This window comes from Montipora foliosa, unplaced genomic scaffold, assembly GCF_036669935.1.
Source record: "Montipora foliosa isolate CH-2021 unplaced genomic scaffold, ASM3666993v2 scaffold_456, whole genome shotgun sequence".
NCBI lineage: Eukaryota > Metazoa > Cnidaria > Anthozoa > Scleractinia > Acroporidae > Montipora > Montipora foliosa.
Window position 1 is genome coordinate 54,164 of NW_027179763.1, and position 15,837 is coordinate 70,000.

General features: G+C 37.3%; 1 long non-coding RNA gene across 1 annotated transcript; it reads left to right on the forward strand.

Annotated features, from left to right (window-relative positions):
* The first annotated feature begins 7,294 nt into the window (after nucleotides 1-7,294).
* LOC137989361 (uncharacterized) lies at nucleotides 7,295-10,733 on the forward strand. Its single transcript, XR_011120875.1, has 3 exons — nucleotides 7,295-7,499; nucleotides 8,533-8,647; nucleotides 10,597-10,733. It is a non-coding gene; the product is annotated as an uncharacterized lncRNA (long non-coding RNA).
* The last annotated feature ends 5,104 nt before the right edge of the window (nucleotides 10,734-15,837 follow it).

Below are 15,837 nucleotides of genomic sequence, written 5' to 3' on the forward strand. Positions count from 1 at the left end.
AACATTCTTTTTAACAAATATTCTTAAATTTTCTACATTCTCATCATTTTGCAATGTACGTTTTTATTTAAATTTTCTCATCGATTTCTTATCATTCATTTTACCCGTCGAAGACTGCAGTTCGGGCAGTCGAAAGCTCGTAGTTTTTTAATCATTTTAGCCAAAGGTCGTTTTTTAAATTTTAACTATGTTCCATCCTGGCTGCGGCCCTTCAATATTTTCAAGATCTAGATTGTCGTCCACATTGACAGGGATTTCTCACAAAGCGGAAGGAGAAACTTTCTCTGTGCTCGTTGTATTTAATGGTCTGCCATTACTAACTCTATACTTTTGAGAGAGCTGGATCGAGGAGAAAATGACGTCAAAGACTCGTCCAGTTTAAGAATGCAGTGCGTGTATGAAGCTAAATAAATGTGCAGCACAGGGGTTTCTGGCATTCAGACTGTGGTCATGTGCTGAAATTTTAAGCAAGTGAGTCAATGATGTCACTTTCCCCTGGATCCAACCCATCTGAGGTCCAGTTGGTCAGTTTTGAACATGAGTAATGGCAGAAACTTGAAATCCAAAACTTACACTTAAAGTAAACAGCCTTTTGATTAAAATCAAAGCTCAACATTTTGCCAGTCAGTTGTTAAGCAAAGACACTTTCAAAATCTCATAGTACATGTAGCACTTCAAAGCAAACCACTTTGAAGGCTCCGAAAAGAAGACAATTATAATTTTAATCATCCAACCTAAGTCAAACACACAACTTACGAATTGCTTCATTATGGCCACTAAATATTCACTTGTGCACTCATTAGTATAACATTATGGTCTCAATGTAAACCAACCTTGATGAGCCTCTGCTGTAGCAGTTGGTTGTGTGACTGTAACCACAGCAGATTCCACTTCCTGGTCATCATTCTACATAATTTTAAACAACACAAATTGTCACATAATAGGAGACACCCTCTGTAAGAAAACGAACATTTATTAGCCATGCAATCTGTTTTGTTTCAACTACACTAAAGGAGCTGGCATTTACAAATTTACTCTCAAGTTCTGTCAACTGCATGTCCCTAAGCTGGTGTTAATTGTACATTTGGCTATATTTTAGCTGGAAAAATGTAGGCAATTGCAAATTTAATATCGTTTCTGTTTATGGCGTGTGTACTCATAGTTTTACCAAATTTTTTTTTTGGGCGCAAGGCATTACAAGGTGATTTTATGACAAGCAACAGTCCTTTTTACTGGCATTACCAGAAATTCAAACACAAAGAAATGCGTGAATGAAATTACTTGAATTCCTGGTGATGGGATTTTGGTTGTGGTGCTATTTGAAGTGTTGCTGGTGTTTTACATGTACGTTTTTGGCTCACATCCCTCCGTTTCCAGAAATTTAAAGTGGATACATCTTGCAAGCAGTTGTCAATCTATTTTAAGTACACTCACATTGCATTTGTTAGCATCTGCTTTACTACATGTAGCATCTGCAGGCTTGCCTTGTTTGGGACATTTTTCTCCCTCTGGAAGTAAAATCAATTGATGCATATTACATTGAGTGTAATACAAAATTAATTTGTTAGTTTCATTAACTGATTTCCAACTATACATTGACAGTGGATCCAGACAAGGATTGTATTTTTTTGGTTGATAATAAATTTACAAACTAGTTACAATCTTAAAATATGCAAGTTTTATTATTTTCAAATCTGGATGGCATACATGTAGGATGTATTAAGGTACCACCTAAGTAGCTGATTTCCTTGACTCATTAAAGTAATGAAGAAATCTATTTATTTTCTACTTTTATAACAAGAGTGTTAAAATTTATCTGATTTTTATTGTATTTTAATTTAAGATGGAACAGATTCTGTTTACTTGATGCAGGGATGTTGCTAAGTGCCAGCTGCGGGTGAAAATCACAGCTTGAGAAAGGGGTTATCACCGTCTGAATTTTGTCCACTGATTGAAGTGACTGAGAAGATCGCAATTTATTCGCTACACTCTACACATGTACATTAGATATGTTGCCATAAAAATCCATATCTGTTTAGTATACAAAATTATCACTAAAATTTATCGATACTGGAAATGAAATTGCATGTGAATTGAAAAAGTGTTGTTGTAAGTGCTGTTGTGCGTGTCTTCTCTGTCCCCAAATTCGCCATCTTGAAGAATGCTGCATGTTGTGTTGCACCTTTGATGCTCAGAGCATGAACTTACCTTCAACAACCTTCAAGGGTATGAAATTATTCTTAGCTACACATCCCTGCTGACGTTAACTTTTTATTTATGCAAAACATAAACAAAGACAAATCTGGACTTCGATTCTTACAATTCACTCCCAAACCCCCCCGTCCCCCCCCCCCCCCCCCCAAATATACATATTCCCACTGATTGAAGCATTAATTTACATCAAGTAGCTATTAATTTAATGACAGTTTATGCAGTTAAAAAATGACGTATACAGTATAAATATACCAAACAGACTACATGACCGTCACAGTTGTGGATGGAATTTTTGCAATTGCGTACAGAAACCTGAAAATTTCAGGACTTCAAGGGGGTTTGAACCCGTGACCTCGCGATACTGGTGCGATGCTCTAACCAACTGAGCTATAAAGCCACTGATGTTGGGAACTGGACATTGGTGGGTTCTAATGTTCCCGTAAGGAATGAATCATTGATTAGAGAGAATTACACTGTATAGGTTAATTAATAAAAGCTGTATGTATGTTACACAAAGGATTACCAAGTCATATTAATCATTAAGAATTGAGGGAATTGTATAGTTACATGTACTGTAGTACCTAGGTCAGAATTGAAGTTGAGTGCCCTTTTTGGCAACTGGCAGTCTTCTGTCAGTGAAAATAAGATTGCACAAACATTAATAACATTGTTTTCTGTTAATTAAACAAAGAAAATTAGATACTAGTAAACACTGAATAGACTGTTATTGTACAAACCAAACAAATACCATAATTTATTCAATCTTTTTTTTTTTGAGAAATTTGTAGATGTTGTGAGAATTGATTATTCATGTACACAAAATGTAAACACTAGCGCATTCATGGAATACATTGTTAATGGATGATGTGCACATGGAACATAAATTTAGAAAATGTTGCATTATAAAACTGCTAGCCGGGCCCAGCATGCGCCCTAGTCATGTAAGGGGTGATAAGCACTTCAATCTGTGTATTAATGTAGTGTTACGACAAGAAGAAACATGAAACATTGATAGGTCTGATTGTTTGTTCCTTAATCGGTGATCTTTTGAATTTGTTTAGTTTCGTCTCCAGTCCTTTACCTGCCATGTGCTTTGAGTTCACTTTTGTGTCTGTTTTCCTCTTTGTGGCCGAAATGAATGAATAATTCATTAAATGCTATATTAAATTATTAATTTGCTATTTAATGAATTAGTTAATTATTGAGCTAATGCCTCTGAAGAAACTTCCTAAATTAAATACTCAAGGTCAAAGAACACTTAAGTTTTTTTTAAAAATAATGAATTTGAACGTGGAGTCCGCTAAGGCCAAACCACTAAATGTGATAATAAATAAATAACACAATTGCTATTGGTGTGACAGCTCCTAAATACGTGAAATTTTTACCCTTTTCTCTCCAGGGGAGATCTTGTGCACCATAGTCGTACCGAATTTCTGTGTTTGGTCCAATGTCATTGGTTGCAAAGAGGCAGAGGTATGTATGATTGTCTATGGTAATTTTCTTTATGGCAGAATTTGCTTTTGGTCTTGGGCTGTCATTTACCAGCCGACCGAGCCCAGTAGAAATTATAGGTGGCATCAACACTAGTGAAGAAAATAGTAAAAGTATTGATAGTGATTTTTTATAAATTATTGATGGCAAAATTTATATCAGTTATATATACACATTAAGAGATGCATGTATGCATCTAAGAGTAGTTTTTGTGAGATTATTATTAATGTTAATTAACATTATTAAATCTCAATAATGACTATATCATAAAGATGCAAGTATATACAAGGCCATATAAATTAAGGCATAATCAGGAGCAAAAGTGGTTTGAATTTTTTTGCTTTTCCATACATTTTCTGACCTTTGAAAAACGTAAAATTGCAGTTGTGGTGATAGTTAATATACATGTATATTCCACCAAGTCTACTATTTTTTAAGGGTGTGTATAAATGGTCAAAGAGTAAAGACCAAACAGGGTTATAAGTATAAAAATGTGGAAACCCCCCTTTTTTTTCTTTAAGTCTCCACACTATTGACAGTATTTGGTGTGGGGGAAGAACGGTATGGAGAACAGTGTAACAAGCCAACCTGTGTAACTCTTTTAACATTGAAGATATTATATTTTGCTGAGAGAATCTTTTGTTGCTCCAACTGTTAAACATTATTATTTAAACTATAATCCATACCAACAAGTTTTTCCACCGTCTTTGTAAAAATACAAAAAATTTCCAACTTCATCTGGATAGGCTTGCTCCCTAAGTTCGCCCTCTTTTCCAGTTATGATCTCACCCTTATAACAAAGGAGGAAATCACCCTTTTTGAAGGCCGTTGTTGTGAAGACTCCTTTTCCTGTAATGAATAAAGTGCATTCTGATTTAGACTAGTGAAATTTTTGGATATAGCGCCAATGAATGATGTTTCATTCAAGATGATGGATTGATCACTCCCTGGTGACATTTAACGGCCTTGTTTCACACTAATCTAGTCTGTTCATTGTTTAAAACACTGTTAAAGGTTTGGACAAAGTGTTGTTTGGTTTAAATAAAGTTGTTTTCAAAATACATGTACTTTTGCAACCATCCTATTTCTGCAACATTCCTTACAATGTACGTACCGTAAACACCCGCAGATACATGTACATGTAAGCCTGTTATTTTTGCACATTGAAAACAGTTTCAAGTAGTTGACAATTTTGGATTGTAATGTTTAATCCGGTGCAATTAATGTGCTATGTTAAACCAATTAACACTAGTGATTTTGGTGGAGTCAGGGATGGCACTAGGATTTTTCAATCCGGGTCCTGGGACCCGCATGTTTGGCCAAATTGGGGTCCCAAGCATTTTTTGGGGGTCCCAAAATCTTGGTGACCCTCTGCGAGAAAAAGAGTATGTTTTAAATTATGAGAAAAAGAGAGTAACCAACTTGGAATTAATATTGACGCATATGCATAGGACCGGCCGACAAAGGCTTTTTCTAGAGCCGTTACATTCATTCCTGGACAAGAACTCTGTTAATAAAAGAGCACTCTTTCCAAGGCTTTACGCATCACTGTCTGGTTTCCTGCCTTAGGAGCAACGAACAGTGACGTCTTTTGGTATATATTTGCATTCAGTGACTTGCAGAGTACATTCCTCTGAAGAAGACCGCAGAAGGCGGTCGAAAATTTAGTTTAAACCTTTTTAGATGTTTTAAACCCCATTTCTTAGAACTTCAATTATGATCACAGATCGCTCCAACAGTTTTACAAACAACAGAATATACTAACAAATCAAAGCAAGTTGTGTGAGTTATTTAAGTCAGTGCCTTGCGTCCTGGGATGCATTAAAATTTCGATGATGCATTTTTTGGATTTTATTTGCGTAAAAATGCACAATTTCTGCGTTAACGCGATCCCTGTGGAGTTAACTAAAATTGATTGATTTCCATGGCTGCTGCTTTAGAAAATTGTCAGGGTCCTTTGGCTTTAATTAACCAGTGTCCTCCAAACCGGCCGAAACCGGCCAGACTTAGTATTTTACTCTGTCTAACGCCAGGGGATTTTACTAGTCAATGAGGAACCCCTGGGAGTTAATGGGTTAATAGTTACCGCACTGACAAACTATGTCCCCTATGTTGAAAAGTTTGGAGTCTAAGCTACCTGTAGGTTGAGAGCCTGCTGAATTAACTTCAGGACATGATACAAAACGATAATGTTCTAGAAGGAAGTCTATAAACAGGGCTTCTGATATTATGCAATGTGATTTCTCATAATAAACCTAAAATCTCAACAAATTATTGCTTAATTCATGGAAAATTGCAGAATTTGTGCGAAATAGCACAATTTACAGAAGAAAAGAGCCAAATATGGCTATTTGTTAAGGTCTGTGATAATTTAACTGTTGGGGGCCTGGTGCTGGTTTTCAATAGTAAGCAAGTGCTCATTGGCAACAATCCATTAATTTTCTCTAAACAAACCATGTCTGGCGTTGAAAGTGCGGGATAGTCACTCGCTAGACCTCTTCATAATGGGGGCCAAGAGTAGGATGTTTCCTCCTTCATCAAGTGCAATTTTGAAACATTTACAAACATTTCTGATGGCTGAAAGGGGATTTACACACATGCGTTTGTTGCATGGAAATTAATTACATCAGACATGAAACAAAAAACGTTTTCAGTGCAATCTGCCTTAATAGGGAAAAAATAATGATTTTAAGGAGAATGAAACTGGAAAATTTGTGTTTATATAAGTGAATAATTGCTACCTTGTCATGCAAGCAACATCAAACGTCTTGTGGCTTCCATATTTGAAGTAGCACGAATGAGGCATACATGTAATTATAATTATGTAGGGTGTGACTTGAGATAATTTTTTGTGAACTGTCAAATTCACTTTCTGCAGGGATGTTTTTTTAAACATCCAACTGACCTTACCAAGTCTTACAAGTCTGTACCAATATTAGTAAAATCATTACAATAATTTAATAAATAAATGTGAATTGAAAATAGAAGGCTTGTCATCCATCGATACAATGTACATGTATGTACAGCGCATGTAAGCACCATTTGTTATTTCCAAAAATACATGTAGGCTTAACTACATGCTGAATATTTTGATGGTAACAAAAATAAGGTCTCTTATGTATATGAATTACTGAAACTTACCAATTGTGTCATTGATAAATATGGCATGTAGACCAGGTTGATCTGTGTCTGCTAAAATCCATTTCTTAGCCTTTTCAGTTTCTGATTCTCTCTTGGCCCTCTTAAATTAATACATTACAAAAATATTAAATTTGATTCAGCAGCTGTGGTGATAGAAACTATTGCAAAGATAACCCTTGTATAACTTTATTTGCTTTTTTTGTTTGACATACATGTACAGGAATTACTGTTAATTTTTGGTGTGAGTGGGCAAGCATGGATACAGTGGTGAGAGCATCCATGAATGTGGCCCAGGTTTGATTCTTATAGACTCTTATAGGCTTTCGTGCAATGTATCTCCTTTTCTTCTTTCCTTATACATGACTTTCCAGATTCCCACAGTTGATATGTTTCATGTTAAGAGATTGATTTCCTTTTGTCGGTATTAGATGGAATGATGTTGCCTAAGCATTATTATCTGTGGAAAAACAGCATCTTTAAGTACTTGCAAAACATGTCAATAATTTGACAAGACAGAGAAAATGCAAAGTTTAACAATTTTTTTTTCTGTTTAATCTTTTAGTTACTAATACCTGTGGGAAAGGTTGTTTTGTTGTCTCCATATGAATGATTCTCTTTTCTGTGACTTGTATCTTGGAAACAGAACTCTACATGTAGGTCCTTTAAATAATTATTATATTGTTATTAGCAGCAATATTTAAGGGGTCATGTCACCTATTTCAGGGTCACTTTTCAATAGCGAAAAATACCTGTATCCCTACTATTATAGGAATCATGATGGCTGTGGATGGCTAAGATCGAAACATTCAAGGATGATTTGGTTTGTATTTGAGAAAACAATGCTGACCTAACCATTGTTTGCCCTTTCACAGAGAGATCACGTAACATTGTGTTCTTGGTTTAAGAATGATTTCATGGTTGGAAAAAAGTACCTTGTCAAATTAACGTTTTAGTAGTTTTGACAAAAATGCAACATAATATCTGTGGCAGAGCCCCTTTAAATACTTTAAATACCAACTTTATTCATTTAATACAATGAAAAGGGAGAAATACCAGAGGTTATCCCAATACGAGGTTATCTACCTGGATGTTATTTATCTGGAGTCGATTTTTATGAGGGAGGAAAACCGGATTACCTGGAGAAAAACCCTTGGAGTCAGATGGAGATTGACTGAAACTCAGCCCACATTTGACCTCGAGGCCAAGGTTGAACCTTAGGTCACAGTGGTGATAACCACTAAGCCACCCTGACTCCCCTCTAAGTCACCCTGACTCCCCTTTCATATAGTGATTGTGATGGTGATAATGATGACGATGCTGACATGCTGGTACTTTGAATAAGTTAACAATGTATTAATTTTAGGGGCTTTATATTGCAATTTGAATTTTTTTATGATTTACATGGAAGCCCTTCGTTTGTTGTTTGCCTATATGTGATCTTTGGAGTCAGCTTTACTTGGTTGTAAGAGGTTACAACCACTACAGAAAATGCCACAAGAAAAAATGTTTTGTCCAGTTGGATTCTTAACATCTGTATGTATAAGTTACTGCAGATCTCGTGGTGACGGTTGCACATTTTCGGTTTATGCATAATGGTAATGCTTTGCTTGTTAATAACACAAATGCTCGTAAAAAGGAAGATTCGTTATTTTTCCTTCATTTCCTTTGCTCTTTCTGTCATTGTAGTAGACATCTCAACATTCGTGAAACCGTCGAATCCACGTGAGTGGAATACAGGAGCGAAATGAATGCCATTTTTAGGAGGACGGCAAGTCAAGCCAGTGTAAAATGCGACTTTGAGGTAAAATTAAGGAAAAGTTAGGCTCACTCTGAATGAAATGTGTTTGTTCAACTTAAAATAAAACATAAATTTAGACTTACTTTTCACGAAACGACTTCTCAATCTTTTTTTCTCTGTTTTGGTCTGACCTGGCTTTCAGATTCTTTCTGGAAAAAAAGATTAGTGCGTCAAGAGAATGCACTTGTTGTAGGTTCCTTGGGAGTTGTTTTGGGCTGTTTCCGTTATGATGGATTGCATTTTAAAGCTTCTCTGGTACAATAACAAGAGAGAGGCTGCCGTTTAAAGGGGTTTTCTTGAAGCATTTAGACTGTGCAGAGTCGATTGCCCTGGTGTTTTATGCTCACCTTAAAAAGAGAATAGCACGTTGATTTCTTCTTTGTCCAGGAACTTCTCAGTGAAAATTAGTCACCACTGTTATATTATATTTTAGCATTGTTATGTGATAATATCGTTAAGGGATATTTTTCGGGACGACTTCTGTTCGTGCAGAAAAAAAAGAACCTGCTGCTTGACCTTGACCTCGGTTAAGCTTCTTGACCATGTGGTCCACCTGTCATGTCTCTGAAACCATAGAGACGAACACAAGTAATTGATGGACATACACCCACACCCATATTAGGAATAGATCAATTTCAAATAGGGACTGTTATCTCACGTTCTAAAATTGGGCAGAAAGGCCAGGGGGGTGGACAGTCTTGTTTTTCACACTGAACGTTGCTATTCAATCTCAATTAGTAGTCAAATGTAAGTGAATTCCTATATTCCTTGCATTTAGACAATTGTTGACGTCATTTGCTGATTAAGATGGTTGAAATTTTACGGGCCTGTTGAAGATGCGTCTGGCGTAATGTTCTGTTCTTCCATATGTCCTCGGAAACTACAGAAACAAAGGGCAGGGATAGTACGACCGTATGCTTACAATGAACGTTCGAGAGTCGTCAAATAGACATTTAATCCCACATTCTTACCAAAACATGACGGCCAGCTGTGCAATTTTACGTATACTCTAGAATTTCATTATTTCCCTCATTACTAGTTGGTGTTAATTTAACCTATCGGAGTGCAATTTGGTCTGTAATCAGCGCGAGTTCGACTGGTAATCACAAGTATGACTTCAGATCCAAATTGCATTGCGCGAAGTCAAATACCACCTTAGTACACCTGTTTTAAAACCGTATTGTGTTTTCTTTCTTTAATAATCCACTTCAGTAGATCCGTTTTCTTAAACGAGGAACTGGAAACGCTCTTACGATGGGCTAAGAAAATGATGCAAGTAAGATCAAAGATATCGAGCGATTAGTGAATAAATTGCACTGCTTAGTGCCAGTAAGTTTGCAAGGAACATCATGTATTTCAATACGGATGTAATAAATGACAAAACATCATCTGTAAATACCCAAGCTAATTCAGATACATGCTTGCAAGTTTTAGACAAATTTACTCGAGCGATGTATCTGGAGGTCCGGCAGTTTTCACCGTTTGTGCCAGCAGCTTATTGTTGCGCGTGTTTCATTGCCCATGTTGTTAGAAAGTTTACAAGTATGAATGAAACAACGTGCTTACACGGTATTAAAAGAAGCACTGTTGAAATTGTCTTATTGTTGTGACAACATGTATTTTTCTTGAGAAGTACAATGTAAAACAAGACGTTAAAGCAGTGCACTCTATCCACCCACCCCACTGCCCCCTCCCCCCCCCCCCCACGGGGCTTAAACCATTCTTTGAGCACTTAAAAGAAATCATGAAAGCAACAACCAAAACAAAAATAGTAAAACAAGAAAAATCCAATGGAGTTAACGAATGCATCTAAATCGCCATTTTATTTTCCCAACTTCGGAAAATAGGTCTCTTCTTGTTTTTACGAAGGGCTTGCTTTTTGCAATCTGGAAACGAGGTTGTTTCGTTGTTTACGTCATCGTTTTTAAAAGTCCCCTGTTCGTGCTCCGCAGGTTATTTCTATCCAAAGTTGCCTGTGCAATCGCCGGTCATCATACTTAGAAAACGTCTTCGAAGTGAAAATATACGTTCATAGAGTGTTCTTCGGTAGAACGGTTCAAGAAGAAATGTGCGGGTGAGACGATTGGTTGGTAAGTGGCACATTCACCTTTTGTACTAGGTATATTATGGGGCTTATGTAAGCTTACTTTAAGGAATCTCGCTCACCAAAAAGAAAAACTTGCGGTACTTTGCATTGCGTTGCATTGCATTGCTACATGTTGCTTGTTTAGTATAGCGTATTTTCAGTCTTACGAGTGCCGAAATGAATCAAAGAGATCGGAAATTTGTGATGGGTTCGAAATTTTAGCGACCCTCGCTCTCTTCCTTGGTTGGTCTGGTGCAACAGGTTTTGTTTACTCAGTCATAATTAGTCGACAGTTTTCTTGAAACCAGCGGCAGAGCAGGAGGATCTATGGATCAATTTTAACGGTTGCAGGTTATAAATATTGTCATTTCTACATGTACATAATTTATTACAGTGAATTCGAGTTATAAGGAGGTCGAGTTAATAGGAGTTGAGAAGAAAAAACAGGAAATGAGGGAAAATGGTATTTACTGTCTTTGTATTCACTCACTTCAGTTGTAGGGAATTTGAGCATAATTGTGGCATTAGTATTTGAACAGGGCCCAAGGCATAAAAGAATAACCGTGGTTTTGCCCCGTTGAAGTTTGCCCCACAGTTTACCAAAGAAGATCGAGTTCGCCCCATGTTCGTGCATTATATCTTTTAGTTATCAAAAGGTCTTGATAGATCGTCGCTTTTGCTGAGTCACCGTGACCATCCGTGGGTATCTCAATGCGAGCAAAACCTGGGGAGACACGCTCCCCAGGTTTCACTCACTTTGAGAAACCAAGATGGCAGCCTATTCGTAAAAGAAATTGATTTTATCAAACAAGTTGATAAAGGTCTAAGATTGGAAAGCTAAGGAATGGGAATATCAGGTGGTCGATAATATAATTATTGGTCATAGCTTTTATTTGATATGGTGGCTCCTAAAGGAGCCGTTTTGTTTTAGCACCTGTAGAGTGTAATATCGAGGGCTAGGCTCAACCTACAGGATTTTGTTAAACCCCTTTACTCGACTGGGCCATAGAGATGGACAAAATTTAAAACCTGTGGTGCTTCCTAGTTGGGCAACATGTAAAATGTAAGCAATAATGTGCACCTTTTTATCTCAAGGGACAATAATTTGATCAGTTTGTAATGATGGCAGAGATGACTTTTAGTCTTCTCGAAAGCGTTAGACAAAAGCTTTTGACACGCGGCTGCCTTTAATATTTGCAGACAAATATGCGCGATTTTTTATCACGGCTCATGTTTTCTCAACTTCAAAACTTGTCTTAGATTCAGTAATCCCTATAGCTTCACTGTAGAATAATTGTGAGTGCTTATGGCAGTCTATCAGAGATGAATGCTCATGTAGGACCAAACCATGACTGTCTTATATCTCTAGTTAAGAGTCATTATTGTGCATGCTTATGAGTGTATCAGGGATGAATGTACATGTATGGTCAGACCTTGTCCCCAAAACAGTGGTCCTTATTACGCTTGTGTAGAATCTTATGAGTGCTTAATTAATAAGTGTATCAGGGATGAATATATGGCCGAACATTGTCTGCATAATAGTGGTCCTTGTAACGCTAGTGTAGAATCATTTGAGTGAATATAAATGTAACAGAGGTGATTGTAGGATGAATGTACATGTAGTACCAAACCTACAATCTCGGACAAAACTGTTGAGACAGTGACACAAATTCACCTCCATTTTTACACGCCCGTATTTACTCTCCTCTTCCCACTCCCCTCCCCCATCAGTCAATGTCGCTGAGTATTGTCCTATGTTCTACAGTATACAGTACCGCTCGAAACTATTAGTGCATTTGCATGCGGTAATACCTTGTCTTTGCCGATAGTGTTTACCGTGAAATCATCAAGTTTGGACAAAAACCGCAACCGAGGCAAGACGAAAGCAACTGAATGCCGAGGGTGACTTAATTGCGGTAATTATGTGCCGCAAGAAAACAATGGTACTTTGCAAAGCATTGTTTAATATTATCACGCCTAGCTCCCCAAGGTAAAGAATGAATATCCAAACTGTTTTTCGCAGCACCGACGCAACACAACGCACTGTCATGAAAACCTGTTTAATATGTTCATCTCATTTCGCCGTGACAGCTGAGAACAGAGAATGTTGATAACCTTTCATGATGCCTAATTCTTGCATCTTTATGTTTAATAATTTGTAAGTTTTTAAAAAACTGTGTGGATAAGGCATAACTTAAGTCGCCGCTAGTGCAGTGCAGTCTGACAGGAGATATATTTAGAATCAAAAGCGCTTCAAAGTTTGTGTCCGGTCCAAATAGAAATGTTTACGGGATAGTTGTTGAAAAGCTCCATCTTTGAACTAAACCTTAATACAACATGTAATGACTCAAAGATTACACCAGCGCAGAACCATAACTGTATACTTGAAGTTTCTTAAGCAATTCCTAACCACTCCTTGTCGCGGGTTAATTACGATCATTTGTGATTCAAAAAATTAAGTGGCAGGTAATTCAGCAGTTGAGCTTGAAATTCGGAAATATTCATTCCTCTGAATTGTTAAGATTAACTTAAATTAATGCTTCAACGACCACACGATAGACCAGTTCAATGAAGCCTCTGCCAATTTGGTCAGTTAAAACGTAAATACAAACTAAGCTGCCTAATTCGTCTGTCACGAAAGAGAGAGCGATAGCTCATGAAACACATTGTTCGATTCAAACTGCTTAACACAGTTGTAACAAATGGAGATCCACATTGCCGGAACGGCTGACAATTACTTGTAAAGTTTATCATTTTCTTCCATCTTTCGGTCAATCAGATCAAATTGACTTTCGCGAATCTTGCAAAGCCGGTTGCTCGACAAGCGGCAACACCGTTAAGACGAGTTTTCCCAAACAAGTGTAAATTTCTTGATAGAATTTCTGCTGATCTTTATAACATCTGTATTCAACAGATCTCGAACAACTTTTAGAAATCTTGTCGTTTGCTGGAAAAAGATAAATGATCAACGCTTTTATTAAAGCAACTTTATGATAATCGGTAAATACGCATACTAATATTATTATTATTAATATATTATCGCTGCGATTGAACCGCAAGAATATGCAGATTTCTTTGATAGCATCTGCTCCAAATAAAAGCAAACTGCGTCCTCTAGGTGAAACCTCTGCTTTTGGTTACCGTGGACGAGGTTTTACCTTGGTCAAACTGGAGATTGAACCTGCGGCTTCACCTACCGCAGCAAATGCACAAATAGTTTCGAGCGGTACTGTATTTCCGACCAAGTTAAGCCAACATTGAGTTTGGGGGGAGAGGAAAGGGAGGCATTTAAGCGGAACGTTTGGATAACTTGTTGGAGTACCAAAAATGTCACTTTGTCTCAACAGGTTTTGTCTGAGATTGTAGTCTTCATTATTGTGGCCCTTATACATGTACATGTATATAAGGCTAGTGTAGGATCATAGGAGTGCTTAAGAAATTATCATTGCTGAATGTACGACCAAACCTTGTGCCCAATCATAATATTATGAGTGCTTAAAGTGCAACGCGCCTTGCGGTGGCCACCTAACAAAGTTTATTCACAAAATTAATTGTCTGCCAATCAGCATTTGTGAATTTGATTGACAGTCACGCCTCCTTGTAAAGTTTGTACAGTTGTAAGTTTAACACCGTTGCATGGGTTGTGGAGTTGACATATTTACACGTAATTGTCAAATGTGAAAGTTTGTTGGGTTGCCACGGTAAGGTGTGTTGCACTGTTAAATTACAACAGAGGTTAATAGGTGTTTTAGAGATGATTGTAGGGCCAAACCTTGCCTTTAATGCTGTGGTCCTTTTAACGCTAATTTTGAATATTATATGAGTACAGTACCGTGCAAATGTAAGTTGACAGTCTCGATGCGAAACTCTCTCCGCGATCCTCAATGTTTTGGAGTTTCGAGGATCAAGTTTCCAGACCCTCGAAATTTTTTTCGAGGATCTTGATCAGAAATCTCTAGGTAAGGTGAGGTGAGACTTCTCGAAAGCGAAACAATAGCGTTAGACAAAAGCTTTTGACACGACACCGCCTTTAATATTTGCAGACACTTGGTACCAAATTACATGTCTTTTTCACGACCGCTTCCACTGTATGCGCAATGTTTTATCACCGCTCATGTTTTCTCGACTTCAGTGTTCATAACTGCCTAAATTTCTTGGAAACACATTCATAACGAGTCAAGCCTCCATGCACATTGCGAACGATACACATTGCGGTAAACAGAAAGCGGCGGCAAAAGTCTTCAACCGAACATACAAAATGCAAACAAACTTGAACGTAAAAATATTTACAGGATACTATGCGATACGAAAATTTGAATTTTTTTCCAACTGCTTCTTGTGCTGACGTCAACTAAGTTCAGATGCTTTTGAGTATTCTGAAGTAGCGAACATACCGGTAACAAAGACTCCTTGCTGCCAGCAATTTACTCCAGACAAGATACATTTAATTTGCGCAAAACTGACAACGGCGTCAACTTAAGCGAACGTAAAAATGCAAGGATTGAATGTGCTTCAAACGTGAAGCAATAAATACTTGACTTAAAAACCACATGACTCTGAAATTGTTGTTTCACTCCGAAATTTTTGAAGTCGGGCGGACACTTAATGAGAAACCGCCATGTCAATTAAAGGGTACATGAATGAGAATGCGCATAATTAAATGCTTAAAAAACTAAAGCGTTCAAAAATAGCGCATACCAAAAGGACAACGGGAAGACCTCTTGAGGAAAACTTCCACGTTTTACACAATTTACATGGTTCGATTTATTGGCAAGATCTAAACCGGCCTTTACCCTGCTGCTTTGCGATGTGTAAACATTTGGGCTCGTACTGAAAATCGCACCAAACTCGTAGAGTGACGGGGATTAATTTCAATGTTTTATTAAACCCTACAAACAAAGCATCGCTCTGTACCCCAACTATAGGCTCATATCTTAAACTACAACAGAGTATCATGCAAACCAAAACTATCATTCAGCAAAAACAAAACAAAGGTTGTGACGTCATACGAACACCGACACAAAACACAGCGACACAGCGAATATCACGCCTTTCCGGGCACAACTTTTTGCATAAAATGAACTAATGGAAAAATTCATTCCATGTA